This window comes from Otolemur garnettii, unplaced genomic scaffold (assembly GCF_000181295.1).
Source record: "Otolemur garnettii isolate 467f Iridium unplaced genomic scaffold, OtoGar3 scaffold00003, whole genome shotgun sequence".
Lineage (NCBI taxonomy): Eukaryota > Metazoa > Chordata > Mammalia > Primates > Galagidae > Otolemur > Otolemur garnettii.
The window spans coordinates 3,856,374-3,870,986 of record NW_003852398.1 but is presented as its reverse complement, the minus strand read 5'-3'; the positions used below and the strand labels follow the sequence as shown (position 1 = coordinate 3,870,986).

The window sequence follows — 14,613 nt, the reverse complement described above, 5'->3', positions numbered from 1 at the left end:
CCCAGTGGCTGAGTCCGTCTCACCGCCGCCCTTATCCAGGCAGCTGTGGAACTTGGTTGGAGGAAGGAGGCTGGACTGCTACACGGTGTTTGGGGCAGTGTTTGACAGTGAATGGGTGCCTGCTGTGTGCCTATTCTGGGTGCCAAAAAGCATTCCATGCACGAATGGAAAAGTTTGTTGGAATCAGATAAACTTGACTCCATCACTTATTTGCTGTCTATCAGTTTATCATCAGTTTCTCCCTCCATCCCTTTATCTACCCTTTCATCCATCCACCCACCCATCCAACTACCTGTTTATTCATCCATCCTCCAATTCACCCATCCATGTAACTACCTGCCCATCCATCCGTCATTATTTCAATCATTTAAAGTTATTTGTTGAGTGACAACTTGTGCACCTTCAGTGCTAAGCTCTGTGACCGTAAATGAGTTACTCTTCCTCTCTGAACCTCAGTTTCCGTACCTGGAATTTGAACAGAGTGACGCCTAAATCTTGCAGGGTTGTTGGGAAGGTTAAATGAAACAATGTGAGATATCTGGTGGTTGCTCTGTAAATGGCATTTATTAGGTCTGAGATAGAGAAGATGCCTAATCACCTGGAAGCTTTGCTTTAGTTAGAGAGATCTGAAATAAGTACACAAAGCAGTTGGAGCGTTGGAACAAGTGAAAACTGTTGTAAGATCATGGCATGTGTATGTGCATCCGCAGCGTAGGCCTGGGTCTGAGTGGTCCAGAGTGAGGGGCTGGGCCAGGGGGGTGCTTCTTAGAGAGGTGGATCTTTAGTCTTTAGTCAGATTTTCAAAAATCAGGATTGCTGGAGTGAAGGTGAGACGGTGTGTCAGGAGAAGGGACCACTCAAGAAAAAATACTTTTTTTCCACAAAATTGTGTGCCTTGATTATACTTGCAATTCCAATCCATTGGCTGTGGCACCTGCCAAACAAAAACAATGGTGGCCTTGTCAAGACAACCTATTCCCTTGGTCAAGGAAGTAGCCAGCCTGTTCTGAGATTAATAAATCAGCAAGAGACACTTTAGCCATTGATTGCTAAAGTCAGTTAGTCCAGGAGTCTCTTGTGAGCCCAGATAGAATTTGCTAGATTAGCTTGCAAGGAAAGGTTCAATGATTCTGATTCAGCCAACAATTATTAAGCACTCGCTACTTGCCAATGATTAAGCCTTGTGCTGGATTCTTCACATACCTGTGAGGTGGGATTATTACATTTATTTTTAGAGGAAGAGACTGAGGGTCAGAGAGGATAAATGATTTACCCAGGACCACACAGCTAGTAGATGCAGAGTCAGGATTCCAACTCAAGACTCCTGATTTATTGGGTTTTCCCCTGTATCTCCTATACCTTCTTTCAGAGTCTCTCCTGGAGTTAAGCTGCAGGCAAGAACTATTTCCTTGTAATTGGGTCTTCCCAATGGTATTGGCCTGAGCATCTGGAAACCCCCCCTTCTCTCTGAGGGAGAACATAAGCAGCCTCTCCTAATCTGAAGGGTTTGGAGAGAACTCAGGAAAACCTGAGGGAGGTTTCCTCTCTTTAAAAGGCAATCCTGGACACAAGCTCTAACTTTTCAGTCTCAGGGCTATTAAGTAAACTGTGCAGTACCCTGCTGGGATAAGCCATGATATCTTGGTGGGTTACAAAGATGTTACAAGGACGATATCTTAGTTGGTGATGCCTATCATAGGTTTTTTCACTTTTCCCTGTAGATAATTAAAAAAAATTAAAATAACTTTCATAAATCAAAGAAAATGAAAGGACTTATAATTCCACCATCCCAATGTAGCACTTCTCTTTCTCTATAAGCCTTGGCCAGAGGCTGGACGGTGGCGATGAACTTGGGGTGAAGCATGTACGCCTGTGCTGAGAATCTGTCTCCCTAGGAGAGGATAGGGAGCATGAGGGGTGGGCAGGTAGGGCAAAGAGGGGGGCTTGGTTCCAGATGGTCTGAAGTGCACCTTGCTTACAGAGTGCGAATTGGTCCAGCCCCTTTGAGGGCAGTTGGATAATCTGAATTCAAACAAAACCACTCAGGCCTCTCACAGCCATTTCTACCTCTCTAGTTAAACAGAACATCCCTCTAAGTGCCAAAGTTTTGGGTACAGAGATGCCCTCGGGGACTCTGCTTGTGTCAGCAAATAAATTGGAAGCGATTTTCACTTACTGGGGACTGGTTTGAAAAATAATGACACTCTGTATCACCATTGATAAGAATACAGTCACCTATGCTAACCACATGCAGAGACACCCAAGATACAGTAAATAAAAAAGAGAGCTGCTTTGTGCATCTCGTTCCAGGTTCACAAAAGCACACTGAAAATAATTTCTCTTTTTATGTGCAGAAACAATTGCTTAGTTGAACATGCACCAAATTATCTATGGAGATTTGCAGGGGTGGTGGTTAATTTTCTCTATTTTTAATATTTCTCTGAATTCAAAATTTTGTGTCATGTATAGGAGTAAGAGGCTGGCTAGAGCAGGTGGTCTTCATCCAGGGAGGAGGTGGGGGGATGAGGTCAGCAGGGACACGGTGGCGCAGGCTCCAGGATGTGTGTGTTTGTCTCAACATCACTGGGTCTAGAAAGGCAGGGGATCAGGGAAGTGGCTGTGAGATGGAGAGTTGGGGCTACTTTTTTCTGCTGTCCCAGCTGACCATAGGCTGAGACTACCTGGGTGAGATGGCCGCACATCTCTGAGGTGCCTTACGGTCTACCAAGCTTAGTTCTTGTGTCCTTTGCTTCCAGGCCCCCAACAACCTATGACACAAAAATTATTTTCATCTGTATTTGGCAAATGAGAAAATTGGGGCCCAGAGTGGGTAAGTGACTTGTCAAAGTCATGCAGCTCTTGGTAGAGTCCAGCTCTGAACCTAGATCCTTGGACTTCTCTGTGGCTCTCTCTGCATAGAAAGATGCCTGGGAGAGAGAAGGGGCTGGACCCAGGCAGGAGCTGGGCGAGGCCAATGAGTCAGGAGCAACCCTCCACATCAGAGTTGCAAAGTAGTGGCCCACAGCTGTACTTTGGTCAGTGCTTTTCAAGTTTTGAGTTCAGTGTCAATCTTTAAAAATCAGATTTCATGTTAAATGAGGATTTTCACATTCTTTTGAAAAAATTGGAATCCTTATTCCTGTAAGGCTACCACCTGGCTGACAGCTGCCCCCTTCAGTCTGGGTGTGCTGGCTCCAGGACACCACAGTCCCCCCCCACTCCCGCTTGTCTCCTATGCCTGTTCAGCCTCACTGTCAAGTGATGTATAAGCCATAGAGATAATAGGTACTAAGTCGGCATGTGGTCTGTGGAACCAGAGTATCTGGTTTTGAATTTTACCTCCTGGCTATGTGACCTTGACCAAGTTAGTCAGCTGTTTGCTGCCTTAGTTTACAAACCCATGGAATGGGCACAATAATAGTACATATCTCATAGGACTGTTTTGAGGCTCAAATGAGTGAATATGTAGAAAGTGCCTGGTGTGCCAAAAGCATTATAAAAATGTTGGCTCTTATTATCAGCTTTCTCTTCATCAGTATTCTCATTTATCGACTGTCACTCTCCCCTTTTAGTAACTAATGCTTTTCCTTCCCAAATCACCAAACTCTGTTTCCATCTGATTAGACAGAAAGAAGAGTTTGCAGAGAGGGGTAGGCGTGAACTTGCCCAAGATGCTGGAACAAGCAAGACAAGCAGGAAAAAGACCCCTCTGAGAATGTGGGGTGCCTCCTCCCAGGGCTGAGTCTTTGGGGGCTGCCACTTTTGGCTGGGAACCTGCTCTGACCCGGGGAACTGCTGAGCAGGCTGTCACTCAGCAGGCCAACACCCTGGCCTGTCAGGCTCAGCCCAGCTCCTTCTGCTCAGCACCAGACACCTTCAGACTTGGAGCCAGGAGGCAACTTAAACAAAGGCGTTTATCTTGCCCGGGCTCTCCTGCTGCTCAGCTGGGCTGCCCTGCTCTGCTCTGGACAGCATAAAAAGTCAGGCTTGGATGACAGAGGCAGAATTTAGAGCCTTTTTGGATGGCAGCTGGGATCCAAGCTGTCAACCAGAGGCGGGTCAACACACCCAGGCTCGCCGAGGCTCTGCACAGAGAGGGCAGGGCTGTGATGCTGTGCAGAGCTCCCATCCAGCCGGGCTTTTTTCTATTTATAATTTCCCTTGATAATAGGGCCCATTCATTCCCTCTGCAGGCCCCTAATTGCTCTGGAGCAGAGGGATGACAGCCTAATTATTAACTTCACAAAAATTGAAGTTGGGCTGTGTCAACAAAGTCCATTCGCTGTCACCCAGATGCAACTCTTTCCCCTTCATAGTGGCAAAGGGCAGTTAGAAAAAAAAAGAAAAACCCTGGCCTGGTTCCAGCTGAAGTAGACTTTTATTTCCTGGCCTCAGATTATTTTGGGGAGATTCCACTTAGAGGAAACAGAATGCATCTTCCTTCTTTGCTGTAAGCTGTGTGCAGCTGGTCACCACTCCTTTGACAGGAGATGACATTTTGGACCCTAGAAATAAGAGATGTGAGAGTGTTCAGAGGAATCTTAGGGACCGTTTGGTTGGGATTAAAACCTGGGTCCAATGCAGGCTATCGATATGTTTTATTTGACTGGCAGAGTGTTTAACACACTTTAAAAAAAATCGAGGTAAAACTCACATTACATAAAATTAACCACTTTAGAGTGTATAATTCAGTGGTACTCAGCACGCACACGATGCTGTATGACCATCACCATCCTCACCACCACCCAGTTCTAAAACATTTTTAATCACCCCAGAAGAAAACTCTGGACCCATTAAGGATGGACTCCCATTTGCCCTCCCCCCAGACCTCGGCAGCCACCAATCTGCCTTTTTCAATTCTGGATACTTCATCTAGATGGAGTCAGAAGATCTGTGGCCTTTGTGCCTGCCTTCTTTCACTTTGCATAATATTTTTGAGGTTCATCCATGTTGTAGTGTGTATCAGAACTGTGTCCTTTTTTTTAAGGCTAAAAAATTACTTAAAAAAATTTAACTTCAGACATTTGTTAGCCTCTCCTAGCATTCCTAGAAGGGCTGAAAAACTTTTAAAAGGTTTTGAATTCATTTCTTTTTGTTTTTCATTTGTTTTCCATACCAATATTAATACCCCCAAACAAAACCGCCCCCAGTTTAGTTCTCAGCTGCTTGGGCTCATAAGCATTCTCAGCAGTGCTGACCCTAAAGCCAGATAATATGATTACATGCCAAGTTCACCTTTTCTAGGTTTCCCCAAATCCAGAAGAAGATACTAAAATTCAACAAAATGTGAGTTGAAGGTTTACTCCAATTTGTCTCAATTTTTAGGAAAATGATCTACTGTTTTTCTCTCACAGTGGACAAAAACACACTTCAGTCGTAGTATTAAAATAACATAACAATTAGTGTCATAGGCAAATCATCTAGAGTCTGACCACCCACACCTACGGGACAAATGGTCGGGCGGTAGGTAATGGGTACAGACTCCTCCAGCTCCAAGACAGGAGCTGGTCTGATACACCCGGGCCACTGGAACTCCACAGAACCCAATCAGGCCATGACAATCAGCACAGCGTCTCTGTCCACTCTCCATGAGTTCATCACCTCCTTAAATGAATTTGAATTCATTTCTAACAGTTTTATTGACATATAATTCACCCATACAATTCACCTACCGAAGGGACTGATTCAGTGATGGTCACAATGATATGCGTAATTCAGAGTTGTGCAACCAATTACCACAGTTAAAATCGTTTTGAACCTTGAAAATCAGGGCATTTTACAGAGTGCTTTGGCAAACCAGAAGGCCTGATAATTCAGGGCCCACATCACAACTCTCAATGGGACTAACATTTCTGGGTCTGTTCGGGCACCACCGCTTGTTGCTGTGCTGAACCGGCTACTCCTCTCTTGCTGACTGCCTGGCCCTGGAGAAACATGAGCCTGGATTCTAGCCCAATACTTGACTGGACAGATGAAGGAACTGAGACCAAGCTAGGCTGTGCTGATTACTTGAGGTCACATAGTGACACAGCTGCAAGCAGAATCCAGGTCCACAGATTCCCATTACCACATGACTCTTTCCACAGGTGTTTAAGCTAATTATCAGAGTTTCTATTTTAAGAGAGGTGTGACCCTATGTTATTCATTATATTTGATCAATGCACATTTGGGGGACATCTCCAGTTTCCTCTGGGGAACGCCCCAAATAATTGTGTGGCTTGGGTAGGGCAGGTCCTGCTCCTCCTTCCCAGGCCTTGCACTTGGGTTATATTGCCTTAGTATTTGGGATTAGGGTTTAGAATTTGGTTGGAATTATTGGGAGAGAGAAGCTCTGTTCTGGCTAAGTGCCCTGAGCAGGTGAGATGTGAGCTGTGGCCTGCTAGAGGGCCGTCTTCCCATTGTGTAGGGACAGCTTGTCCGATAGTAGGGCTAGTACAGGGAAAAGAACTGAGAGGTGGAGAAAGATTTCCTTTTTTTTCTTTAAATTTCAGACTATTGCAGGGGTACACACGTTTTGCTTACCTAATTTGCTTTTGTACATTTTAAGTCAAAGTTGTAAGTAGGCCCTTCACCCAGACAGTGTGCGTCGTACCGGTTAGCTGTGAATTTACTCAGCCCCTCCTCCTCACTGCCACTGACCTGATTTTCGTTGAGGTTTACTTCCCTATGTGCACATAAGAGTTGATCCATCAGTGCTAATACACTACTGAATACCCGTGATGTTTATTTTCCTATTCTTGCGATGCTTCACTTAGAAGAATGGTTTCTATCTTCCAAGTACTGATCAGGCCTCACCCTTCTTAGACTGGACCAGAATGCACCTGTTCAGGGTGGTATGGCTGTAGACAGAGAAAGCAGATTTCTTTTTTTTTTTTTTTTATTGTTTGGGATTCATTCAGGGTACAAAAATTAGGTAACAATGATTGCATTTGTTAGGAAAAGTCCTTCTTATAATTGTGTCCTGCCCCCAAGAGGTGTGCCATACACTGTGACCCCCCCATGCCCCTCCCTCCTCCCCCTCCCTTCTCCCTCATTGGCCTCCCCCCACCTTGTATTAGCTCATCTACTGCCTTCCTATTAGAATTGAGTACAGTGGATTCTTGCTTCTCCATTCCTGTGATGCTTTACTGAGAAGAATGTGTTCCAACTCAATCCAGGTTAAGAGAAAGCAGATTTCTCATATTAACGCCCGTTACAATTGTGCCTGAAACCCTAATATTTTTAGTTTTCACTTTAATAACTCAGTATATTCTATCCCCTTCTTTTTACTTAGACTGGATTGAGTTGGGTTTCTGTCACTTGCATTAGATTACTGAACCCTAAATATATACACCACCATTCACTCAAAGAATATTTATTAAGTACTCCTACCAATGCTTCCATACACACGATCTCCTTTAATTCTAACAGTAAAACTATGAGATGGGCAGATATAATTATTTCTAGTTTATGAAGAACAGGGTGAGAATTGGTTAGGAGCAGACTTACCCAGGGATACCCAGCCTGTGAGTGGATGACCTGAACTTTCAACCTGAAGTTCAAGGGTAGTTCAGACACCACAGCTCCTCAGGGCATCATGGGAAACACTTTTAATTTTCTAAAGAGGGTAAACATGTTTCTTCTCTATCATCAGAGTATTCCAGGATAATTTGAATTAAAGCTGGAATAGGTAGAAAGCTGTATTAAAAATCCCACCGTTCACAAATAACTCTAGTTCATTTTCACATGCTTCTAGATGGTTTTTAGTGCAATTTTGTAATGTGTGAAAGTTTATGTTATAAGGGTAAGAGATCATCCCTTATGGCTTGATTCCATATTATGCATCTGTCATTTAGAATGACATCAGAAAGATGACTGTTCTCAATGTGTTTTCCCGAGTTAGAGGGAAGAGTCAACATAGTGAGGCTTTGGAGTAAGCCTAGAGCTGACTCCCCACTGCTGCTGGGGTGGCCCCTTCCCCAACTGGGTATGGCAGATAAGCCAGGCCCCCTCCCTCACCCCAAGGGCATCCCCTGGGAGGGCCTGGTTAGTATCCCCAGGTTATGAAGGGAATCTTTTCGTGTCTGTTTTCTATGCCTGAAGGGCGGGCTGTGGTGGAGTTAGTGGCAGTGTTGAGTCCCGTGGAGAGGTAGAGTGGATTGTGCCAGAAGCGCTGATTTTGCGATAGGTGTGACATTGTTTTCAGGCCTGTTGGGCGGTCAGGCTTCTCCCTTTGCCCATTTGATCAAAACCGCGCTATGCGCTCCAGGGCCGCCAGGTGGCGCTATGGAATAGGAAACGAATTCGCAGCTCAGGGCGTGAAAGGGAAATCAAGGTTGAGCCGAGCAGGAGCTGAAAACGCACAGCCACTGAGGGTGTGTGCACCATCCACGGCAAGGAGGGAGGACGACAGTCCGGGCAGAGGTAGAAACACACTGGGGAAGAAAGATACAACAGTAATGAGTCAATTAATACCTTGTCATTGAAAATCTAAGGTGATGGAGGCAGAATTCCTGTGGGTTCTAGGGTCAAACAAACCTGGTTTGGATCTAGGTTCAGGCACTTATTAGTGATGTGATTATGGCAAGTGTCCTTGTTGTTGGGCCTCAATTCTTTTGTCTGTAGAATGGACCATTCCCCTGGGCTGCAGAGCAGATGAGAAAAGGAGAAAGGGGGTCCTTGTCTGAGGGGCTCTCGTTTGAATGGGTCACACAGCTGTTAGGCAGGTAAAATCAGCTCAAGATTCCACATAGTGCTGCAGTTTTCCACGTGCTCATGAGGACCATCTTTGTACAATGCTACTCCCCAGTGCCTTGCACATAGGAAGTGCCCAATACTCTATTGCAGCGATTCTCAACCTGTGGCATTCAGAAGGTTGAGAGCCAATGCATTGGATCCGTAGATCAGTTGAGTGAATGTGTGCTATAGAACGTGGTCAAGGATTTCAAGTTGTGAGCTAGACAGTAAATTCTACCGGACGTGAGATAAGGGGGCCAGAAAGGCTTCCTGAAGCAGGTGGGGCTTAGTTGGGCTTTAGAAAACAGGTGAGATTCAAACAAGGAGCCTGGGAGATGATAGGCCGAGAGTCAGTGCTAACTGGAGGGACGGCACCACATGGGAAGCCCTGAGAGCCCAGCCAATGCACTTGGACTGGCCTCAGCAGGTGTGGGCCACTGGCCAGTCAAGTCCAAGATGTCTGTCCCTGAGTTAGCCAACAAATCAAGCCTGTCATGGTTCCAGATGCCTCTGCCTTGGCCAGATCTGAAGTCACAAGGGCTAGAGGACCTCACTGTCTGTATAGTACTTGTCGGGTACCAAGGATGTCAACGTGGGCACTGCATTCTGGAGGCCCCCAGGATGTCTTGAGGTTCACGGTCTCCTGGCTGTCTGAGTCTCATTTGCAAGGACACAGGAGGAGAGGTTAGGATTAGGAGTGGTCTGAAATACTGGAGGGGCTATTCTAGACTGACACATTCTTTGACCTCCTTCTCTGTCAGACAGCCCTCTGTGAAGTGGGAGTGACTCCTGCTGCCAGCCTCCTTGTGGGTGGTGGGGTGAGCAGCCCTAAAATTGAGTCATGGGCACTATACTGGGCCAGTGCCTGAGCTGCACGAACCACAGAGCTCTGGGAATAGGAATGAGCTGGGGGAATGTGTACTTGTTCCTGGGCAGCTCCCTGGTCCCAGCCATGGAGATGCTAATTTAGGGGTTTGTTATAAGGTCCTTATACAAAGATCTCAGTGCTTCTATTGTGAGTGGCCACTGGACTGTGCTTGGAATAAGACACTGGACTTTGTCTCTGTGTTTGGTAAAGGTAACCCACCCGCTTCCTGGCTTGGCATGGGTCATCCTGAGAAGGGGAACTGACATTTCTTGGGCATCTGCTTTGGGCCAAGAGCATACACATTATCTCATTTAATCCTGTTCAAGTCCTGTGAATTAGGTATTATTCTCCCATTTTATAGAAGAAATGGAGCTCAGAGAGGTTAAGTGTCTTGCCTAAAGTCATGGAACTAGTAAGGGGCAGAGGCAGAATTCTAACCCAGGCCTGTCTTAGAGCTGGGCCTTCCTCATTTAATTAGATGCCAACATTTGCATGCCTGTCTGTTTTCCCAGCTGCTGCCAATTAGCTTTCTCCATTCCTTGTCTGGAGTTTTCCCATCCACCTCCGTACTGCTGATCCATGGAGGGCAGATGTTTGGGCAGTCTTGCAAAGAAGGTACCCAGGAGACAAGAAAGCAGAACGGTAAAAGAAGCAATAAAATGGAATTTTAGGCTGTGAGTTACTTGTCTTAAATTTGTGGATTTTGAAATGTTTTGCTGAAGACCTCTTTTATCCCCTAAGCTCATGGTCATGATGATATTAATAGTTAACAGCATTGGTAAAACAGCTACCATCACTGGGTGATTTTTGTGTGCTGCTGCTGAGCTCATTTAATCCTCTCAATAACCCTATGACATAGAAATTACTGTTATTCCATTTCACAGATGGCAAAACTGAGGCCCAGAAAAGGGTGACTTGCCTGTGGTTACAGAGCTAAGTCACATATGGCCCCCAAACCCATGTGCCGGCCTACTGCATTCCTGCCCCTCAGTGAGCTGCACGGCCACTCTGATGAGGGGTTCAGATGCAGGAAAGGTTGTCAGGTCAAAGTTTTGCTGCTGCGGTGGACCCTTTGGGGGTGAAGAGCTAGAGGTCTTTCAAATGTTGCCTTTGGGCCCCAAGGCAGGTGCTCTTGCTGTGAGGGGTCCAGAGTGGTGGATGGAGCCAGGGCAGCTTCACCAAGCTTCCCAAGGCTCATGGCCCCTACAGTTCTTCCTGCTGCGTCCTTCCTGAGTCTGGCCTGAAATGAGCTGGTAAAAGCTCTGTCCAGGCTGCAAACTTGTTCGGAATTGCGGTGCCCCTTGTCACCTCTGTGCTGCCTGCCCCCATCCCATAGTCAGTGCTGGTGAGTGTGCACCGAGGACATGACCAAATGGACAGTGTCCCCTGGTGGTGTGTGTGAGGGCGAGACAGGTGGGTCCTCTCCAGCGCTGCCTGCACTCTTTCCTGCCTCTAGTCTGCCCCCTAGGCGGCACTCTGGCCCAAGAGGTGGGAAGGGGACTGTTTCCATCGCAGTAACTGCATAAGCTTTCCATCCGGGGCCTCCCTCGGGCCAGCTGGGGTTGGGGGACACAGAGGCCAGCTCTCGCCTGTCTCTGCTTTCTTACATATTAGGTTCAGTGGTGAACCATCCCCTCCTTGGGCTGCACTGGTACCCCAGCTGTGGGCATTGCCTCCCTGCTCTCCCCTCACTGGAGAATGACCTTTGGACACAAGGAGCACATCACCTGAGGTGACTCCCTGTGGGTGGCCTGTGGCTGCTGACTTCCAGTGACCTTGGGACAACTCAGAAGGACCATTACCTAGCACAGCGCTGTGAGCTGGCTTCTCTCTCTCCACTCCTGCCTGGTCATTGCACACAGGTGTCTCTCTGGAGCGCTCTCCCCAGCGATCCTTGCAGTCGTCTGTCTCAGTGTCTGTTTCCAGGGAAGTTAACCTCAGACTGCTTCCTTCTCAGGCTGGCCTCTGCTGCCACTCTAGCTGCCTGGCCTGGGGTGCAGGCCCATTTCCAACTGGGCCCCCCATCTGAATCACTTGTAATGAGGGAGTTTTCCCCCAAACCACAAGGCATTTACCAGAAGTGGCAGGAACAGGAGTCCATTGAAGAGTTCTGAGCCTCTGGCCTTCCCTCCTGACTTCTATACAGCCCCCTCTTTCCAGAAATCCAGGACCCTTTGATCTTGAGTATGACAAAATCTCCTTTTAGGAAAGGATCTGGAATGAGTCATTTACACTTTAGCAAGAGTTACATTAATGTGTCTAATACTTTTTCAGTGTATTCTTAGAGGGAAGAGCAGGAAAGAGGGTGGGTGTGCCATGAAGACAGCTTTGATACAAGTTAGAATGTTCCTCCTGAGAGTCAGTGCTGTCTGAAGAGGGTATAGGCTGCCCAGATGGGTGATGAGCTCTTTGTCACTGGGGGTGTTGTGGAGGGGATTGAAGTATTAGTAGGAGAGAGGGAGTTGAGGCTTAGTCCTGCAGAGGAGCCCAGGGGACAGCAAAGAACACACCTTAGAATAGCCCCATGCAGTGAGGAAGCCCAGGTGTGTCTGTCTCTGGCTAAGCACTGCTCCTGGGGCCATCAGTTCCCCGATCCCTTCAGGTGGAGAGGTGCAGGTGCCAGTCCTGGTATGAAAGGCCCTGGGGAAAGGGTGGGCACAACCTCATCGGCTACACACAAGTTTGGGGTACATGGAGAGGTGGAGGGCTGGCTTGTGATGGTGCTAATAATAATACTATCAAAAACCAACACGTAAATTGCCTTTTAGAATTTACAAAGCACTTTCACATACATTGTTTTTGTTCCGTTTGGAAACCCTGAGAAAGGTACTTGCTTTGGTTTTCCAAACAGGGAAATGAGACTTGCTTAAGGTCCCTCAACCCAGGAGTGACAGCGATCCAGAGCCACTCTCTCTCACCTCCTCTCCTGGAAGCCCATGGTGGGGCCTCCCCTCTCTTACTGCACTTAGGAAGGCCCGGAGAGGCATTCTCAGGGAGAAGAGTCTCTTGAAAAAGCGGAGACAAAGACAAGGACTGGAGAGGGGTTTCAGGCTGTCCCCTCGGAATTGGTGGCCCGCTCTTTCTTCCTGTGGCTGCTTCTTACTGGTTTCCCACCTGGCAACTGGGCCTCCATTGCTGGTGTGGTCATGTGGCCCTTTCCAGGAACAGTGGGTGGGGTCGTCCTGATGTTCTGCTGAATTCACAGAGTTTCGCCAATCCCTCAGAGCTCTGGGATGGCCCTGACTTGGCACCCGCACTCTGCTGAGGCTGTGTTTCCCCCATCCTTGGTGAGCTGTTGGATTCAACAAGTCATTTCTCTGCCCCTTCCCTTGGCTGTGCTCCCCCTTTCCTGGTCTCACCCTCCTCACTTGGCAGTCCCAAGTCCGCTCCTGCCTCACGCTTCCAAACTGCAGCTGCATTCTTGGAGGCTTTGAGTTTGGCGATCAGGGCACACTAGCTCAGATGGATAGACACTCCTGCTCTGTCCCCAGCTCCTTGAAACCCCATCCAGCCTCAGCTCCTCTGCTGTGCTGCATGCCTAATCCCTATCTCCCAGCTGTCTGCTGCAAGGTGGAGCACGCAGGAATGCATGGCAGGGTGGGCAAAACCAGACCCACAGCCTGCCCCCCAAACTCTTTAGCTTTGGTGCTTCCTGGGATACTGGGGGATGCTGAAGGGTGAGCTGCTGGCAGTCTTAAAGTGGAAACAGGACAAAGGGAAGCCAAAGTGAGAAACAAATGGAATAGAGAAAAGAGGCTATTAAGAAGACTCTACTCGTTGAGTGCTCTATGCTAGGTACTTTACATAAATTATCTTGCTTAATGTCTATAGCAGCCATCTGCAGTAGGTTGTTACCCCATTTATATATGGGGGAACAGAGGTTCAGAGAGGGCTAATGGCTTGCCCAGGGCCCCACAGCTGGTCATGGCAGAGCTGGGCAACCCTGGGCTCCCTCTTTGTCCTGATGACTCCCTTTTATTTCCAGCCCAGGCCTCTGGAAGTTTCAGGCCCTTGCATCAGATGCCCTACATGGGTTTGCCAATCAGTGTATTCCTTTTCCTTGACCATGGTGATGGTGTCACAAATGAAGCCAATGAGAACCCTTAGGAGAAGAAGCCCTTTTCTCTTTGTGATTGGCAGTAGGAATGAGGCTGTGAGTCTGTAGCCTCCGGGGAACAGCGCGTGGCATCCTACAATAAGGCCAGCACAGAGGAAAGCAGAGCTGGTACGTGGTGAAGGGGCAGCTGAGTCTTCATAGTGCTGTCTGAGCCTGGATCCAACTATGCCTGAAGCTGGACCCTCTGACCTTTCTAGTTGAGTGAGCCAATAAATTCTCCTTGTTGGCTTAGGCCAGTTTGAACTGGGTGGCCGCTGCTGGCACCACAAATCATCTAATACAATTACCAGGACTTGCTCTATTCCTGTTTAAGTGATTTGGATAGACTTGTCTTTTTGAAGTGTCTTCTACATACAGGCCTTATAGTCAATCATGCTTCCTAGTGGGCTCTGTCTCTCATACCATGTTTAGTTGTATTCACCCCTGCCTCATGCATAGAAGGTATTTTGACTAGTTTGAAAATTTTTCTACTATGTGTGTGTGTTTTTTTTAAGTACAGGTCTCCCTCTGTCACCCAGGCTAGAGTACAGTGGTGTGATCATAGCTCACTGCAGCCTCCAACTCGTAGGTTGAAGTGACCCTCCCACCTCAGCCTCCTGAGTATCTGGGAGTAGGCACATGTCACCACGCCTGGCTAATTTTTAAGAATTTTTGTCAAATAAAGCAGGAGTTTGTTAATCTGCTAGATTGCAGGAGTCATGGTACTGGTTTAATGTCTTTGTATTATTTTTACTTGTACTTATTTGAACAGTGATAATGAAGAAGTGGTTCATTACTTTTAAACTAATTGTCTTTAAATAAGGTAGAGTGAAAAAGCCACTCTTTTCTCACTTTTCTTTTTACTTTTCTCATTTTTATTTATTTATTTATTTTTTGAGACAGAGTCTCACTCTGTTGCCCTGGGTTGAGTGCT

The 14,613-nt window shown here is 47.1% G+C and overlaps 1 non-coding gene across 1 annotated transcript; it reads right to left on the bottom strand.

The window, feature by feature from the left end:
* Positions 1-5,543: 5,543 nt before the first annotated feature.
* LOC111727205 lies at positions 5,544-5,606 on the bottom strand. The gene has a single exon (XR_002774812.1). It is a non-coding gene; the product is annotated as a small nucleolar RNA SNORD43 (small nucleolar RNA).
* Between the last annotated feature and the right edge of the window lie 9,007 nt (positions 5,607-14,613).